Source organism: Spodoptera frugiperda, chromosome 6 (genome assembly GCF_023101765.2).
Source record: "Spodoptera frugiperda isolate SF20-4 chromosome 6, AGI-APGP_CSIRO_Sfru_2.0, whole genome shotgun sequence".
Classification (NCBI taxonomy): Eukaryota; Metazoa; Arthropoda; class Insecta; order Lepidoptera; family Noctuidae; genus Spodoptera; species Spodoptera frugiperda.
In genome coordinates this window covers 6356303-6375989 of record NC_064217.1, presented here as the reverse complement: position 1 = coordinate 6375989, position 19687 = coordinate 6356303, and the positions used below count along the sequence as shown (strand labels likewise).

Below are 19687 nucleotides of genomic sequence, written 5' to 3'. Positions count from 1 at the left end.
ATGCATCTGTTCCATGTTGGTAGCTTAAAACTATATTCATACAACATACATACTTGTATAGCAAAATAGCAACATACAGAATCTCTTTTGAGTTCAACTGCACTTACTTATTTAGGGAATCAAGCTAAGGGCCTCGTACTTAAGTACTATTCAATTGCACTACCGAAGTCATCAGTAACATATGAATATGCTATAAGACGTCCACTGCTGATCACAGGCCGCACCCTACGACTTCCAGATCGGCAGTTGGTATGCTGTTGCTGAAGTAGTGACAAAAAATAATTCTGCAGTGTGATGTAAGTATGTGTAACACGCCAACCTGAATTATGATTTTAACACGTACATATAATAAAATGAATTATAATTAGGTACATATGCCCATTCTATTTATGGAGTAGGTAAATCATATTTAATGGATATTTCATCATACTTTTCCTTGTTATGTGGACACGTGCTTAAGTTACAGGTCTTATGTGATATTTATAGCTTACAGGAATACATTTGTGGAAGTTTAAATACATACTGATTCGTTGTAATCCTATGGAGGATAGGTCTCTTGGAATGAGTCGAATGTGGCAGCAATCAGTCGCTCCCATGGAAATTGCTGACTGCCGGAATCAGCTAGAGTTGGCGCCAATCAAGAAGGTCAGGAAAGAAGAAATACAAGATATAATTTATGTGGGTAAAGAATAGTTATTCTGATTTCCATATGGTCTCACCAGCAATTGTGGGTGGCACACAAAATGCTATTTACACAGCTATTTCATACACATACTTGCTACCCATGATTGTTGATTGGAGACTAATAAAAAAATCGTAAATTTCGAGCGCGTTGTAATTTTCAACGAGTACATTCGATTTAACATCTTACTTTATCATTGAAGTTAATAATTGAAATATATGGTGTGAGTTGAGACGTGGAGAGGCGAGGCCGATACGCGCTTATCACAAGCCGACGACCCCACTCTGCGTGGCCGATAGCGCGCCCGCGCCGCTCCGCCAACATGCACTGCCACTCTGTAATGTACTAATATTCAGACATTTTATAACGATAATTGTAATTCACTGCCCGATACCGATCTTTGTTTCAGAGTATAAAGTACCGATAATTGGCACAACCAACTATTAGTCTTTATCGGCGTAACAATCGTAGATATCTGTCTATGAATTTGATATTCTAGGACACTTAGCCTGCTGCAAATTATTATTAATAATAATACATTTAAGTTGTTTAACAGTTGCAGTACAAAACAACGTCAAGGACTGGCGAAGGAAAAAACAATACAGAAATAGAAAGTATAGTGGCATAGCAGTCATAAATGAGAGTGTTATTTATAGAATAATATCAACAACAGACAATTGTATCGTTGGGCATCGACTCGCTACGTCCAGCTCAGTCGTCGACTCCGCAATTAGCCATCAATTGACCCCAGCCGGCTGGACCAAAGGCGCCACTCGCTACCAATCACGCGCATCGTAGTGGCCTTGGTACTCATAGAGCATCGCATGGAGTCGTGATCATCATGAGACATGCATCAGCAGACCATCAGCTGATACTACAAGTGCATCTCTTCAATTAAATTGCCAATCAGTCATAGGGTAATTGGCTTACAACGAGAGTTTTTGTGAGCGGTCTCGTGACATCAATATAGTCTCATAGTGGTGCTCTTAGATTGTACGAGATGATTGCTTTGCTTGTTTCGTAGTAGATGCAATACATTATTTACTAAACATTATATTGTAATTGACAGTGAATTAGATTATGATTAATATATTACGAGCTGATATATCATGTGGAACAGGATCATACATAGCTGGATTATTTTGCATTAACAGGGTTGACATTTGACACTTTGGACTGCAGTTATACTATCAGTCTTTTGGACTTTTTATAAAATATCCAACCAACTTTAGTTGTATTAATTACTCATTTATTTCCTAAACCTCTTTGACATTTTCATGATGATTAATTAATAAGTTATTTGCCTTATACAGTTGCGCCAAACAAATGACATTGGTTGTAACCACAGAGTCCGTTATGCACTTGGTTCATACTACATTTTTAAACGCACTGTGTAGGTTGCAAACGATGTTAATAATAACTATACCCGACGAACTATTCTTCTTAATTACGCGTAGGATGACAATCATGAAATCTTTTAATAGATACGTCAATTGATTTGTAAAAGTTAAAAGAACACTTTCTAACACAGATTTTACATCTAATCTCTTCCTCAGATTTGAGAAGACACTACCTAATTAAGGAACCTTGAAATAATATTATTATATTGCAGCAAAACCCAAAATTATGTAACAAGCGTCTCTTAAATTATTTTAACACTTGAGACGTGTCTCAGACACATCAAGTATCCCATGCAATTTCATTATGAGCAGGAATACCCAAGTATAGCTGAACCTGTAGATATAGCAACAAGGCTCGTTGTCTCGTTGAGCCAATTGCTAAGTTGAGTGAGTACGGAGTAGCTATCCGACCGGTCAGCAATCACGTCATTGCACCAAGTTGACCAATACAAGTGACACAAGCTATACGAGAACATTGAGTACCTACCTATGTACATATATTGACAGATGACACATTATTTTACCCGTTATTTACATAGTGAGTTGAAGGTCTGAGTTTTTCAACTCCGGTGACATTGGATTTTTAATTTATAGCAGTTCTTGCAGTGTTTCGCAAAAAATGCATATTTGTTAATGAAAAAATGTATGTATGAATTCGTTGAATGAGAGTTTGGAATTTTATTTGCATCTTAGGTAATGTCATACGCAATTTATTAGGATTTGATGACACATTTAAATATAAAGCGAGAAAAGCTAATCGACTTCTATATACAATACAATTAAACTGCATTTATCGTATTAGGTGTGAGTGTAAGGATATATGTAATTATAATAAATAAATAAACAATAATACTAGCGACAAAACAACTATCCAATCATATAACGTCACAAAAATTCTAATTAACCTTGCCAAAACAAAGTCAGCATTTTATTACATTTCTTATTAGGTATAATATACTTAATTAATTTTGACACACAATAGATACTTATAAAGCCATAAAAGAGCCAGGTAAATAAAACTTTAATTTCTTGCCTCGCCCTATCTCAGTAATCTGACTTTAAGAAGACTTGTCAGACTAAGTAGCTCATACCTGTTCTTTATTTATAAACACCCGGATTTAAAAAAATACCAGTAAATTTAATATGAACTGGTACTTAAAGACTTAAAACATTGTACTAAGCATATCCAGTTTATTAAGATCTCTCTTGGTATGATCTTTCTGCGTGTTCAAAGTTCAGTTTATACTGGTTTTGTATAGCTTGTTGTGTTGTCGCTGTGTACATCGTAACAAGTTGAAATGACTTTGACAGTGCCCTGGTACGTTTCAGCGTTGATTGAACTGTTCTCAGAAGAAATTCTATCCCGCACTAAACAGATGGGAGATGATTGCTCGACTCTTGTTTCATTGTTCCCAATCTAGCTCCATTAAATGATCAATAATGTTTGGTGATACATTTGTGTATTGTTATTTTAGTAGCACACACATTGTAGACCTCGGTCCTATATTACTTTGTATGCGGCTTTTACGTAACAACTAGGTCACCTAGATCCTGTGTGCTATTTAAGTTCCATACCAGTGAGAGGTGACCTTTCACAACTTTAGTCGTTCGGAATTTCTAGTGTTCTCTTCGAATTAGATATTTTATTCTGAGACTTTTTCAGAGAAGTAAATGGCTACTAATTTTGTACTTTTAGGTAAATTCTGGTTATTCAATACCAAGGATGCAAAATTATAAATGATGTAACATTTAAAATGAAAGACGCAAATAACTATTGAACATAACATTTATGGTATTATTGAAACTACCTATACCTAAGTCTTGTTCACAATAAAATAATACAAATCAGAACAATATTGTTCGTACCTACGTTTATTATGATTAATTCACTTTAATTAGTCGGTAATGAGTAATAGATGTGACAGGAAAATAAACAAAGTGAATCAAAGCTTTTAATTTAACGGTAACAGAGTACGATTGGATGAATTTGTGTCTATTTTAATGTATGGCGTAAGCAAATGACATTATTGACCATATCTAAAATATTATTTACACTTGCGCGAACGGAGTTTCTTATGTAGGTACGTTACTTAAGAAAAATAGACGTCATATAAGGTAGAGCATTTTGTTTATTAGTACCTACGTACCTGTTACGTATGATTTAATGAACAAAAGTATGATGATGTAAATTCTTTCTATAACTCGATAGCGTCCTTAGTCCTTACAATCTCCAGACACAGAAATAGCTTTACCTACATGAAAGAAAAGAAAAAGACCTCATATCTAATAGTACTAACAAGATTTTGATTAAGTTTGTGAATGTTAGCGAGAAATTATTCGAGGTCAACACATAATGTCTAGGTGATGTTTTATAGTAATGAAGCTATGGCAGACTTTTGATCACAAATGTTAAGAAATTCTAATTGTGCTATTAATAACCATTCGATGGGAAAATCTATACCTTGTAACCAGACCACCATTGTGTTTTAAATCAGACATTGTTCAAAAATGTTTGTACAAATATAGTTGCAAACATAATGTACACAACAGTTTTGTTTCCAGCTCCGAGGAAGTCAGTTGAAGAATCTTCACTTGTTTCTTAATAGAGTTGTTCAAGCAAAGGTCACTGTCCTTTACGACAATAGGTACTTACTCAGTTACTTCCCCAGTAGTAAATTAATTACGTCTATTAAGTGCTCTATGCGCCAGTTACTTGCATAGCCGTTTCCTTACGCGAAGAGAGACAATATTTCTTAATTTTTACTGCCACTAGATGTTATTGAATTCAAGTGCATTTTGTCAGCACTTTTATCGTATGGGATGACTAATTTGGCTGGGACCAGGCGGCAGCCCTCTCTAATAAACTTGACCATTTTTAAACTGCAATTTCCAAATTGTAATGGACTGATGATGGTGAGATTTATTGACATTTTGGGGTAAGAATAGAAGCCCTATTTTAACGATACTTGCATCGAAACTGATACGCGTTCAGCTGTCTGTCTTACTTGCGACCGCTCGATCATTTAGGCAATCAATAATATGCAAATATGTCAATAATATGTATGCTGTTGCAAATAAAGCTTTACCATTGAATTCCGACAGCTATATTTATCTTTCTCGATTACCTTTACGTTAAAGGTCCGTGAAGCTTAAACAAAAAATACATTAATATGGAATATTAATCTGCTTATTTACTGCATCGACCGTCCATTGCCTTTCTAAATATTGAATGGTAAAACAATGCATGTTTTAAACACATTTATTTTATACAATACTCACAAACCAACGAGTCGACATCGCAAGTTATTTCCTTATCAAATTACAGGCTTTCTTTTCGATTACTTAACAATTTATTTAAATGCGGAAAATTGCTTTGACTTTTTGTACAATCGAGAGAATTTAACTGAGACTCGTTTGAAATTGAAACTTAGTTTGAACATTAATGTTCATAATAGCTAGCATAGAACTTAACTTGACTTCAAGGTAACTAGAACGCCCGCATAGTTAAAATACAACGTACAGTTTTGCTAGTAAATGCGTTTAGTACTTAATTACGATTTCCAATGACAATATTAGGGCTGCTACAAATTACAAGCCGGCAGTTTGTTCTGATAAGTGTCGGGCTCGCCGAGCGACCCGACGACTGACTCGCGTTGCGACACAGACATTACAGCGAGGAAACTTGTATTCAATTTATTCATCCAATGTAATTGAACCACAGACTGTCTCGCTGGCCTGGTGGTTGCAAAAACGCCTAGATACCCGATTACATACCCGGTCCGGGAAATTGGATTTCCGATTTAGAAACTCTCAGTATCTAATTCTACTTTCGTTTGCTGTTACATGACCAGCGAATTGGTGTACTATAGTGCTCTGCCTACCACTTTTGGAGTAGTCGTAATATTATATAACCGAACTGATATCCAATAGGCACGCAGTTATGTATCTTCATGTACCGAGTTATTGTGCCTAATCATCGTAACGATGTTATAATTGCAGGCGTTACTCCACCGGCATCCTTAGAGCACAACCTTTTAAGAGCTCCTTAAAGTCTTTTTGTTGTGGAGTCGTTAAACTGGTGCGACGAGTGGCTGGCTGTTGTGCTGTTGACTATTTTACTTAGTACAAAAACCTCAATGGTGGGCTGGAGCGTCGTCGTCGCGCGTCTTAGCTCGGTAACTCGGTAGTTTATGTGAGTTAAAACGTACCTTTCACTGAGCGAACGGTGGCGGAAGCTCAGTTATGTCATAGCAAGGCTCAGTGGGCCACCGGCTGACCGTAATGGTCGCGGCACACTTAGCACGACCCACGAAAACAAGCGTTGCGTCAACAACACATGACAACATATTGCATAATTTTGGATATTTGTGTTCGGCTTATTATTTCTTCGAGGGATTTTCCCACTGCGTGTCTTCCGGCACGGTCGTTGAGATTGTCGAAACTGTAACAAAATGACGGTGGTGCCGTAATCTTAAGTTGACCTTACTTATACCATAATGTTATGTTCCACTTAGCGAATGTTTAACATAATGTAGACATTGCGAATAAGGTTTATTTGATTATTTCCGTACATACTTGGGCATACCATGTGATATTTTACGAGCATTTGGTACATATTTACCTTACATACCTGTGTGATAAGTGTCTGTGCTACTCGGTGCCCAGTTACATTATATTATTACTCAAGTAGAATAAAACAGCAATTTAGAGATTTCATTAGATAGCTGATGGAAACTAATTGAGGACTAAAACTGGCAACTTTAACATGTTTGCCATAAGACTTGTTTGAAACTAGGTGTGTATATGTACTATGCATAGCAAATAAAACGTGCTCACGTGTATCTATGTAGATGTATAAGTAGGTAGGCAGCGCCTAAATGTCAAGATGTAACATCTGAGTGAGGTCATCGCGTGCTCCTGTGACATTTCGACGGCGGATAATCGAGAGGAACTATTAAACATTAAACAGACACCGAGAATCGATTGTAACAATTTACTAGACTTGTTCAGATTTGTATGTTATCCGCCTAACCTCATTTTACCGACGACGTCGAAGAATGTTGGCATAGAGCGTGTTAAATGGCGAGTGACGTCACGCGCGACGTTCGACTTCTTGCCCGCGGCCAACACTCGCAGCGCGCGGTTATGCATTGCAAGTTACGACGCTGACTAAGATGGATGCTTACGCTATAGAGATGAATTGACGACATTATTACGTTGTATCCGTGTACACAAATTAAACCGGAGATCGTAAACAAAATACATTGCCATTTTTAAGTTACTACGTAGCTTCGAAATAGTCTCAAATGGCGGCCATAAGGAAGAATAATTGTATTTAATAATACTACTGGTCCACCTAAATTAGTTATAAAATCATTAAATATAAATAAACTGGTGTCGAATGTCTATATTTAAATGTGATGTGATTTAATCGTGCTCTTAAATGTAGATCGGGTTGGGTTTGAGCAAAAAGTTTAAGACTGAAAATAGCTGAGCAACGGAGCATAGCGACTCAAATTGGGTAGTGCGTGGCGTGCTCCACTCCACTGCGCAAGAGTTGACCAGTCATCGTCTACCCCAACCGCGGGACCTTGGCTAGCCATGGTACCGCGGTAATAACGGAAGGTACACAATTCATTTGAACAAGAAATATATTTGCTCTTAAATATATACACATAAAAACTCACCAAAGAATAATAAATATGTACAGTCATTATTTCCTTGCCATTATATTTGTTTGTACCTGTTGCTATACGAATACTTCTTGTTCAATTCACGAAACTACCTAACTTTGTTAATGAATGAAGCAATACTTAACAATCATACATAAAATGTAACATAAAAACATAAAGCGTCTTAATGCGGACATCATAAGAAATTGTTATAATGTATTACCATCAGTACGGAGAGTTACAAGACAAAAGTAACAATATGCATCCGACACAGCGGCCGGGCCGAGCCATTATGTAAATAATGCACAAAGACGTTACATAAGCGAGCGAACATAGCGTGTCAGTCAAAAGACTTCAACGCGCTTGCTTATCTAAACATCATCGAATGTAAGTAAATGTAGTTATTTCACGCACTTCCTTATAAAGCTGGCTTTAATCTTAATAAGGAATTAATAAATATCCAGTTCACCTGGAACTTCCTAGTTGTTTACTTGAAAATCAGCATCAATCGTCGGCAGTGAGAGTGGAGCGAGTCGACGGCGCAGCGGCGCCCGCGCACCGGCTTGCGTTACGTCACCGCTCGCCGCGCACACACTCACACTTTCACTGTTAGATAATAGCTCAACACTACGCCACTGCCTTACTTACACACTTACACACACAATACCGACTTGTACTATTACACGTTTATACTACACAACGGCTGTTAGATTTTAGTGCAGAAAAGTCAAACGAACAAATTTGTTATGTAGCGATGATGCAACGCGACATTTAATAATTGCCGATAATAATAATTATTATCATTTATAATTTGCAGCATTCAGCCACGGACAGATGCAGGTCGATAACCATTATGATGTAAGACGTTTTTGAATAAGATGTTTTTGAACTAATTAACTATACGTATTATCCAACTTATGAAGGTTTCATTCGGTAAGTAGGTTTAGTAGAGCTGTGTAACAAACATTGAGTGCAGTTCGTTATACAACGGACCTTCTCTCGCAGACTGCAGATATTCATCTTAAAATCCATCACAAGTTATGTCATTGAGGCACTCATTTGGTTCATGGCTTAAGCCTCAATTTATCTCGTTAGACGTGACCGAGTGGCTGCAACAATCAAATTAGTGGTACAAAAAGGCAGGTACGAGTATTCGTATTTGTGTAAATGGCGTGAGGTGTTGGAGCAATTTACTTGGCTAATTGATCAAGCGGAACTTTGTTCGATAACTCGTAAGTTCGTAACTATTGGTAACATCGTGTGAATTCGTGGGTTTTTTTTCTGTTGGAGCGTAATGAGTGTGCGTGTACGCAACAGCGCGGCGTACTCGTACGGACTGACTCGATACACGTAATCGTTTTACGGAAAAGCTCTCGATTGCTATCATAAAATGTAACCGCTCGCTGCAGTAACCAGCTAGCTATTACTTAGCGCCATTTGACACACATAAATGTGTAAACAGAACTACTTTCGCTACGTAATTGGTGCTTAATTAATCTCTTAATCACATATTTTCATTAAGTTATTTATTGATGGGAATGATGCTTCCTCTAATTAGGCTAATACAATCAATACGTGCTTTAGATTACGTAAAAATTGCTTTTTTATGCAAATCAGGTTTACTTTAACATTGGTATCAAATCTTTGTGAATAATTTATAGCTGAACGACATTACAGAATGTGAAACAGGTATATTAAGTAATTGGTTTTTGATAAACTGCACCCATAATCTCATACAAACGTTCATAAAAACTTAATTGATTTATTTATTGTTTTATTTGTTAGTTACATTGGAGTCAAACTTTGACTTTGTCTTAAAAGTTCGCTCTGAATAACAAATAAGAAACAAAAACATTAATTTTCCACACGCAATAAAAACAGATTAAGACGCACGATGTTTGAAAAAATGTACTCAATATCAGGTTTGTTATTTTTTAAATGGAAAATCCCCGTTGATTTTTTTATAGCTAGATAGAAATAGGATCGAACCACAAGCCCATTCCCAAATACTCAGCACAGTATTTTTCCAGCCTGGTTAAATTGGAAAAATCTCAATAAAGTACAAGCATGTTTGTTCGATCAATGAAGTTAAATACGACAAATTAAGGACCAGTACCCTTAGTACGAGTTTGTTTTACGGTTAAAGTAATCGAATTGGTTGGTTTATTCGAGCCGGCCAATCAGAGCGCCGAACGCGTTTTTATTTCGATTACTTTCAACGTAAAGCAAACTCGTACTAAGGGTACAGACAGCATTTTAATTTTCTTACCCAACTCAACTTCTACGAAAACCGTAACTTTTTGCTTTCAAAATATTGGGCCAAGTTAACTACTACGGCACCAGCTTCATATCCTTTCAGTCGGACTTTTTCTAACTCAATAATTTTATTCAAACTCAATTTGGCGATCCGCAAGCTTCAATGCTTTAAAGTCTTGTACCTACACAGACAAAGCAAAGTTTTTATTAGTCCTTTCACATGTGACATATTAACATCCGCAATAGAACAGGTTCTTTACATGAAGTAAATTGCCATTTTGTCATTTGCCAGATAACATGGCATTTAGCTTCTAATTCTTCTGTGATTTCAGGACTTAGATTCAGTGGCGTAGTGTGCCTTGGTCCCCCTATAAAAATTTGTTAAGAGGCCTTTTTTTATAGGGGTAATATCATCCAATCACTTTTCCCGTCCTGTCTGCCAAACCTCAAAAAGTGGACTTACCGATGCTATAACAGCGAGCCCATGTTTGAGCGCCCATATGATGACGTTAAATTTCCTAAAGTTGCTGCTAACTTTTGAACGCAGAAGAACAGGAAAGATTTTTTTACTTTTAGCTTACTCACGTTGGGTGTCCCCGTAGCCCGTGTCGTTTAATTGATACAGCAGATACGGCAGATCTTTAGAGTAAAGTTTTTTGCAAACTAAATAAAAATCACTACACTTTAACTGACTAAAAACTTCCTTCCATATCTACAAAAACACTTTAAATAACACACAGACCATACTTAATGCAACTTAATTAATTTCGATATTCAAGCTTATGAATAATTCTGATGTTTCGAGCCACCAACTTAGTAGTACATTCGTGGGCTGGCACGCACACTACCATATCCGCATGTGGACTGCGTGACCTTGACTTGACTTGTTCAGTAATTTTATTCCGTACTTAGTGTTCCGTATCATGATGAACATTGTATAGGCGTGTTTAGGTGCCTAATGCGGTTGGGAAGCTCATTTGAGTGTATGATGTTGTTTCAGACATGTACACGACGCCATTACACTTTTAAAATGTGTATATCGCCTTAATATCCGTCGGTTAGTCAGGCAAGTTTAGATTATTACTCTTTTTCTAGATATTTTAAGTTTTAACAAAGCTAAAATATTTGTGCCTGGAGAATTGTATGAGATGCGTTTCTTCGAAGGTAGGTAATAGGGATGAAACCTGGTCGAAAGTTATGGGTAGTATAAATTGCAAATAAACATAACATCTGCCTCTCCTTCTCAGAGAAAACAAGTTTGATATTATGTTCAAATCACCTTCTGGAATGTGCTTTGACTTGTTTATTCGTCTGTTTCAATTGAAATTGTAATTTAGACTCTATTATCGTGTCCCTACTGTCCAATTTTCGTTTGTGTTCCACAAAATATGTACCAGCTTTCAGTTTCGATCGTTGTTATTTGGATTATGAACAGAAGTATGTCCCGTTTTGTTCCTTTAGCCGGTTTTGCTATGTTTTGGTTCGCTCGATGGTCTGTTCACTTACCCTTTCGTGTAACTCCGTAGTTACATTGTCGCTACGCCAGTTTCTGGGGTCCATTTGCAATTACACGGTGGTTTTTTACCATTATTCAAGTTTGGTCACGATTATCAACAAAAAGTTTTATCTTCAGAATGTAACCTTGATCTTTTGTTAGCCATTTAATTACGTTGAGAATATATTCGCTGAGTTGGCTGTCGGAAAATAAAATCGCATACGTGGAAAGAATTACAATTATTTCTAGTATCCTCGATTCTATTTAGTACAGGAACTGGTTTGTGCACACTTTCCTCCATTGAAACAAGGAAGAGAAATAATTTAGTTCGCTGTTAGGAGTCTTCTGTGCGAAGTTGAATAATGGTCTGATTATAAGTAAGGAAGTGAGTTGAGTCATCGCTTTAATATAGACGTAATACATTTGCTTAAGTAACATTTCCGTAGGTACTTCTTGGTTCGGCACAAAGTTTCTTGTTTGACAAATATTATTGACCTCTTGTCTCCTGCAAAGTCAAATAAGTTTGTCATATATACATTTTGTCACTATTAGTATTTCTAGGTCTCGCAAATATAGGCAGTATTGTGTGGGAATCACTCGTGATAATATAAAATCTATGTATTTTATTACCTCAATCACAGTAATCAACTAGATTAATTTCAGTAGGTTAGGTGGACGAAAATAATTTTCTAATTAAACACATTTTTATGTGAGGACAAAGACGTGTTGTGTGTTACAAAAATAAAGTCGTTCCTAATTTGAATGGTTAGGTCACGTACCGATATAGAAACCAGTTCAGTTTGATAACAAAAAGTAATTGATTAAAAAGAAATAAAGAGTTAGCTATCAGAGTTTATTTAGAGCAACTGAGCAAGTCAGTCAGCTCCATCGCTTCGCTTGTATTATACCTACTTCATAATAAAAAGTAACCCTTGCCCTCACTTGACTTTTACGACTTGTGCTCAATGATATGAAGAAACGGTCTGTTATTCCTTCTTTCGATAACAACGACCATCTTTCGAGTTACACAATTCTAAAATAAACCACTTCTTGTATTAAATTAGAATAAAATTATAATAGGAATTATTTTTCTTAATAACTATAAATTAAATAAGACAACGTAGACAGATTCATCTGAGCAGAAACAGTGTTACTTCAAAGCAAAGCCGCAGAAAATTGAATCAAGCTCCAGTCGGCCGGGAATCAAGTCGTGACCCTAATCGCCAACTAGATACTTAATTACAGCGGCGGCGGCGCTTAAGCGTAAAAAATATTAGTTAAATTGCACTTCCTAAACGAGATCACGCCACCAATCTCAATCATATTAGAACGAAGCTCATCAACATTATCCGTCCTCTTCGGCAGTTGCGCAACTTGTTTCGAAACATATTTTATTACCCACTGCACAATCGATTTGTCTCTTATAATATTCTAAAGGCCAAACTAGATAGGTAAAGGCTTCCAAAGATACTATAAATCATTCTTAATAACTCAGAAAGAGTTTAAAGATTCTCATTGAACGCTAATGACACATACAAGTCCAATAATTGGCACTGAATTATTGCGAACCCGAGGTTAGAGAAAGTACTGATTCATTTAACGCGACCTCATTTCATTTCATTTCATTGGGAAAAATTGTGAAATTCCGATTCTGGATGCGATTTCACTCGCGAAACGTTAAGCAAGAATATTAAAACAAGAAGACTGATGTTCTGATTTCGAAACAACTTGTTTCAGATTGAAATTCTAAAATTTTCCAGCATCCCGCGCAAAATCCGTCCTCCGGCTACAGGCAGCTTGATGCGTGTTTACGAGGTCGGGATTAATATTTATCAGTTCCCTGGTACAACAATAACAGCGAATCAAGGAATCTGTGTGTTAAACAGCTTATGAATATAAAGTGAAATTTAAATGCGGGCTCCATCTCTCGCATTCGTATTTTCGTCCATAATGTTATCGATAGTGGCGGGATTGATTGGCAGCCCGTAGTCTGGACGAGGTCGATGCACGATAAAACAATGAGTATTTATCGAATTCATATCTGTTAACAAGTTAAGACAATGTAATCGCTCACTACGTAATTACAACACAAACAGTTGGAGACGACACGTTTTATCTGGCCGTTGACTTGTGATTCATGACAAGTGCCCCTTTATTATGATGTAGGTACTGTACTCAGTCTAATTTTAGACTAATGTATGCGTGTGAAGAAGCCCATCACATTATTCATATAGCTTTAAACGACAAGGTTTCAATAAACTGCAATTCCAAGGCAGAAGACATCCTTAAAAACCGATACTTATAGCGCGTTATAGGCTTCACTTTATGACTTGGGTTGAGCAGTTGACGGGTACTATAAAGTGTTCTCATAACGAAACCGCGAAGGCATATAACTTTATAGTCATCTGTCATTCGTTTTACGGCTCCACATAAGTGTTCGTAGCCGACATTATTCATTTGCGAATAATGATTGTTACAAAAAGCACCCTCGGCGTGTTCTCCCATGCGGGTCGCGTGCTGCGCGCGTGTCCCACATAACACGCAAATTTGAACACAATAAAAAGTTCAAATCGACACTTGAAACACGTATAAACTAAGTGATGAGCTGTTTGTGTAAGCGGTGGCGTTTTATGTAGATTCGTAGGGGTGCGCTTCGCGGCGCGCGCCGAGGGAAGGTGGCAAAGATCAAGGCTCGCTCGCGAACACAAATAGTGTTATTAGCATATTAAAGTCGGTGTATTTTGCAGAGAGTACACCGGTTGGTATTTAAAACCGGATTAGTGACTTACATGGATTCTTATGATTTCAATAAAAATATTTATAAGTAGAATGAGATAAATTAATTACGTGCAGTCCGGGTTATAGGTATGTAAAGTTGCTATTTTATATACCGCTATGTTATTTAAAGCTCAATGTAACATTTAATGAAGTTAACAGGACAATCCTTTTAATATCTTACATTGCCGTTTAATTATATAAATGTTATTTTCTTAGAAATTGAGTTTGCAACGTAATTTTATATCGAGTTACGTGAAGTTGCCAGTTTCAATAATGTTGGCAAAGCAAAAAAAAAATGTGTGCTAAGGGGACGTTTGTAACGGGTCTGCGCAATCAACCCTGTTCGTTAACTGCGTAAGCGCACTAGATAAGTGAATACGTTAACCTTTGTTCCCCAGTTAGGGGTGAGGCCGCGACCGTTGCGTGATAACCCTAGCGACTAGCGATTAGTAACGTGTCCCACCCCTAATAGATAAAACATAGTTAGAGGAACTATTGTTTAATCAACACTTTAATATTTAACAATATTTACGTATTATTTACTCAACTGCAGCGCTTGCATGATGCTCACATTTCATGAATGATACGAATCGGTTCGAGTAACAGTATTCGACGTAATACAATAAATATCACGAGTGTTAATGACGTAAATTACGATTGTTACAACCTTCGGTAAGATTACACGAGAACTTATGTACGTGTCTGCCTATACTCGTTTCTACGTAATAAGTTTCATATTGTATTATAGCCGGTACGTGTACGTTGCTTCCGTAATATGTAATTGCTTCAGTACACGACTATAGTACTTGTAATTTATTCGTACAAAAAATCTTAAAGTCGCCACTCAGATGTGAGTAGCTCTTGTAATTGTAAGAACTGCATTCTTTTGTAATCACATCTTCAATGCCTTTGCCAATAACAGACGTTGATACCAAGGAGAGTCATGAACGTGATAGAAATACACAATTTTTCCGACTTTCTGCGAACAAAAACGATTTAATTTCAACTTAAAAAAAAAAAACAATCAAGTCTTCATAATTACCACTGCGTCGTTCCATTTTCATTAGACGAACATAAGATTTCTTTTCCTAAAATAATTTCAGAAGTCCGACGCAAAGCCACTGCTTTTTTCTAATTTAATTTTAAATCTAATTAAGTAAGTAATAACAAAAAGCTATCAGAATCCCACGTTAAGTTCCCATGACATCAATCTTCCCTGTTTTGATTTCTCCATTAATAGCAGATTGCTAAAATTGAACAAATGTAACAGGGAAATAGAGTTTCTAACTTCATAGGGATAAGGTCGGGAATTGGTTGTAGATAACATGGTTTACTTAATAAAAAGTTGATTGTTGGTGGACTCGCGCCTCGTAGAGAACCCGCATAATTTCACCCGTCAGATTAAATACACCACAGTTTAGGGTGGAAGCCCCCAACTAATCACTGAGTAAAAGTACCAGAGAAACATATCGTTAAGGACCATTTATGTGATACAAATGTCATGGGAAAATATCAACGACACTCAGATTCGGTTGGCGTAGTAGTGGAGTGATCAGCTGCTTCGCTACGAGTCGTAGCTTCAGTTTTCACGAGAAATTTAATATTTGTAGATATTTGCTACGTCGTCGTAGCTAGTATATTGCTACGATTAAGCATACAAATCGGTTTTAAAACTAAAAAATACAAACATTTTCGTAATTTCACTTACACTTTTTAATCAACGTAAGTAATGATTATTTCTTGCACAAGTACAATATTTAATTAAAGTAAAGCCTAAGATCCTATTGTTCAAAGTTCTCTGTAACAATTAAGTACGAAATGTAGCAAAACAACAATAAATCAGAGTACACCCGATACAATCTTGCAAACTCGTGAAAAGATATAATGGGAAAGATTTGTGTCAGGTCGCCGGGTTAAGTTTGTACCATTAACTTCATAAAAGTAAACCTAAGCAGAAGGTAAAACGTTGTGACCGTCAAGTGGAGTAATTAGAAGTAATTATACGTTATAATTTATGACGCGAGCTCGTCGCTTATCTCAGCGAAATCAATATGGTAATTGTGAATGAGCTAACGGTCACTGTATAAAAACTATGAGGGGAGGTACGGCATCAAGTACCCGCATAAGTGCTATTAGCGGTGCGCCAATCTAGCTACGATTCCCCTTCACAAGGGCTATTTAAAACGCGAGGGTGTCGCTCCACTGAAATGCATCAACAGTTTAATTTCAAACCATTCATTTTAATTTGAAATACTCAAATACTATAACAATTCCGTTTCATTGTTTGTGTGTAACAAAAAATGTACACAACTTACAAATACATACACACATTTCTTTCTGAATTTACAAGTTGATGTAGTTGCAATTGTCACGCGACGTACAAATTATTTATCATTTGTTAACCTTCTACCTTTGTTAATAACAAATATCTATTTAAATATTTAAATTTAAATATGTATAGGTATTCGTGTAAAGTGTAAGTAAGTATATTGTATTTCGCTACTTTTCTTAATATCTTTTCCGATAATGCCATGCTTGACCACTGGTCTGTCTCTGCATCACCCAAAGGTTTGGCTGGTAGAAAGAAAATGCCCATAGCATTTAAGCCCGCCTTATGTACACTTTTTTGTGAATGAAGAATGACATTAAAAAATAAATATCTAACTGATGCCAAATATATTTCTCGCGGTATATAAACCTTGACATTGCAGGCCATGTTTTTGGCTAAATAAGATAACGAATGTTTATTTTGAATGCGGTTAAAAAGACCATGTTTGTTGTTTTTGCGCGTGGTACGCGTGTAATACCTACAACGTTAAGTGTGAGAGTGGAAATAGTCTATTTTTAGTTAATTTGCGTGCATCTAAAACGCAAGTCACGTTCAAAAACAAAGGGCCCGAGCGCCGACCACCGCAGTTTCTGAGAACACACTCGTAGCATATTTAGCTCGCAACTTTGAGCGAAAATAATCTTGCTTCAAGCTTTTATATAGTTTCCTGTCGTCGACACGAACGCGATCCCCATTCCAAATTGTTGTGTTTATGTCAACACTTTGAGAAACCACAAAATATTAATATCAAAGTTTGTCGCAAGTTTAACAACACAATCTTTGTTCCCTTTATTGTAATAAAACAATCAGTCAACGGTCCTTTGAGCTCTGTGGTTGAGCGTGAAGGGTATATTTAGATGGACGGTCCTAATTCCTATACATTGAGGATCTTCATAATATCCTCAAGATGAGATGAGGGTTTTATGAAGTCAGAAAAACCCTTCCTAAGGTTAAGGGACATTACAAAGTCAAACAGTTTTAAAAGTCATTGAAACGAGGTTAAACTCAATATCCGAATCAGACAAACAACAAAATCTTTGAATTAATCTTGAAAATAAATTGTCTTTGTATTCGGATTTCAATTGGAATGATAAATTGTAACAACAACGGCTTTGTGAAGTAATGTTTATTTCGCTTGTATAGTAAAAATAAAACAAATGTTCGCGTTGACTTGAAACGTTAATTTACACGTTCTTAAATTAAATGTAAATATTTTCTTCGTTCAAAGTTTAAAAACAGTTGTGATAATATTTTTATCAAATTGCGGACGAATCTTGCGCCGTCATTGGACGAATTAATTCGGTGTTTTTTTCTTTCTTCTTTACATTATGAAGAATGTAATGACCTTTGAATACGTACATATGCGGCCTTTTTAGGAACATTATCAATATAATTTGATTTATAAATAAACTATACTTGTTCAATTCATACAATACGTATCGTCGAAAGGAAATGAAATAATAAAAGTGCAAGATCGATAAATAAGTGTCTGTACATTAGCAAGTCAAGCGCATCCATTGCGTCCACGCTAATCAGAGAGCTTATACAGTTTATGACTTCTATTATAATATTTTATCTTTTATTTATCACCACATTAAAGTAATCCCAGGCTTGTCAGACAAAATTATAGCGTTTTTTTGTTATTGGAATAAAACAATGATGAATCGTAAGTAGTTATATCATCAAACTAAAGTCGTTGATCCGATCTAAATTCTGAAAGTTCTTTTGTTCAATATTGAGGCTTAGTAGAGAGTGGAAAAGATAGAGTATTTGTATAACTATTGTGAGATATTCTAAATTAACTAAAAAATCACGGTTTAGGGCCTACTGACTTTAGGCTGCGCCACGTCGCCGCTTCTGCGCACGCTGCTCATGATGAAGAGTCCCTCTGTGACTCGAAACTAGTAGAGCTTTTCCCATTAATGTACATGAGTAAACCGCGATTTTTTAGTTAGTTTAGGTAGAGTATTTTCGTATACTTGTAATACATAATCTTTGTCAACACGCTACTGTTCGTGACAGACAGTTGGACTATGAATCTCCTCTACATAAGCCTCGGAACCACTACATAGAGGGATTGTCATAATCACCACGATTAACAGGCGGGTTCTGGGTAGATCGCAGTTTCAAAGTGATAATAATAATAATCCTTAATACTTACGTAATAAATATGTATTTACTTTGCATGTGATATATCCAAAATCAGTCCTTGACTGTCGCATGATATTTAGTGTATTTACTAAACATTTTAAGCCGGCTGTGTGTTTGTGTAGGCAGGCAAGTGATATGATAAGTTACTCGTACAACATGGAATATTAATGTATACTATATTAGGGATAGAGGAGGCATTTTATGTTATTTTTGGCAGGGATATTTATCCCTAATTTACAATAGTAGCAGCAGTGACTTCTCTCGCATTCCCGGATAAAATTAGTTATGTATTAAAACAGAATAGAATCTATCTCTGTACCAAATTTCATCCTAATCCATTTAGTTGTTTTCTATAAAAGAGCAATTAATAAACAAACATGCATACATCCTTACAAACTTTATCATTTTATAATATTAGTTGAATAGTACGATTAAGTTATATTCCACCGTCACCGCACGTCAAAATTTACCATCATGGGTAACAAAATTCAAAGCACTTAAAGTAAAATGTCTTTGAGGTAATTAAGATCACAGTTAAGATTTTGACATCGTGACAGTCTGTGAAGAAATTAAATATCTTAGTTGAATAATAAAGACAACAGATTTCAATTGAAATGAAAACGATGAGAATTTAACCAACACTTTCCATTGTTTATGTTAATGAAACTAACATTTGAAAATGTCTGAATTATAATTTACTAAATATTTAAAAAACAAAAAAATATTCGTAATATTTTTTTAGTTAACTATGTGTATATTCGTAATCTTGGCGGAAACCTCATTTAGAAAGGGAAATTAATATTTTCCGAAAACACAAAAGAATGAATGACACAAATATAATTGTTTTTGTTGCACAAATCCTTGAAGTTAAACGATCGATGAACTTTAATGAGAAGTATTTTATTAGGAAAAGTAAGATTATGG

The 19687-nt window shown here is 36.0% G+C and overlaps 1 long non-coding RNA gene across 2 annotated transcripts; it reads right to left on the bottom strand.

Moving 5' to 3' along the window:
• Nucleotides 1–301: 301 nt before the first annotated feature.
• On the bottom strand, nucleotides 302–7670 carry LOC118267966 (uncharacterized). 2 transcript variants are annotated; one of them, XR_004782988.2, is made up of 3 exons: nucleotides 6919–7656; nucleotides 6291–6523; nucleotides 302–1017 (listed from the first exon to the last, which is right to left on the bottom strand). It is a non-coding gene; the product is annotated as an uncharacterized LOC118267966 (long non-coding RNA). The 2 variants fall into 2 exon arrangements; XR_007705380.1 differs by lacking the exon at nucleotides 302–1017 and having other exon boundaries at nucleotides 5328–6523; nucleotides 6919–7670.
• Nucleotides 7671–19687: the final 12017 nt, after the last annotated feature.